The following is a 632-nucleotide window of genomic DNA, read 5'->3' as shown; positions in this document are numbered from 1 at the left end:
CTCTATAATAACATTTTGTTGTTATGTTTATGTTCTGTAAAGCTGCTTAGAGACAAAGTCTATTGTTAAAATGACTATAGAAATAAACTTGAATTGAATTGAGATAAAATCTGCACACTAAATGAATGTTTCTGTATTAAACATTGTGTGAACTACTACTTACTGGTCCTCAGTCTGAACAACATGCATTGTGTGAGATACATGAGGAAGAATCATAACGTTTCACTTTTGCTTTTTATTATTATAAATAAAGCTCTTTTACTTACTGAATTCACTGCAGCATCACTTCTGTCTCACGCAGAGAGGCCGAATCACGTCTCACATCTGTCTATCGCAGAGAGACCGAATCACGTCTCACATCTGTCTACCACAGAGAGACCGAATCACGTCTCACATCTATCTGCCGCAGAGAGAGCGATTATTAAAATGTCTTTAACCTGTCAGGAGTCTTTAAGATGTCCAGGTTGACTGAGAACACTTTCCTATCACTCTTCAACACTTTTGCAACTTTTTGCATGGTGATAGTTTATGCATGCGCAATTTTCCTCCATTTCCTTTTTATAAAACACAGCCATATATGGAGAAACAGTGCTTTTTTTTTTTTTTCAGATACAGAAACATTACAAGGTTCA

This window comes from Tachysurus vachellii, chromosome 7 (assembly GCF_030014155.1).
Source record: "Tachysurus vachellii isolate PV-2020 chromosome 7, HZAU_Pvac_v1, whole genome shotgun sequence".
Classification (NCBI taxonomy): domain Eukaryota; kingdom Metazoa; phylum Chordata; class Actinopteri; order Siluriformes; family Bagridae; genus Tachysurus; species Tachysurus vachellii.
The sequence above is the reverse complement of the archived record's forward strand: the minus strand, read 5'-3'. Positions refer to the sequence as shown.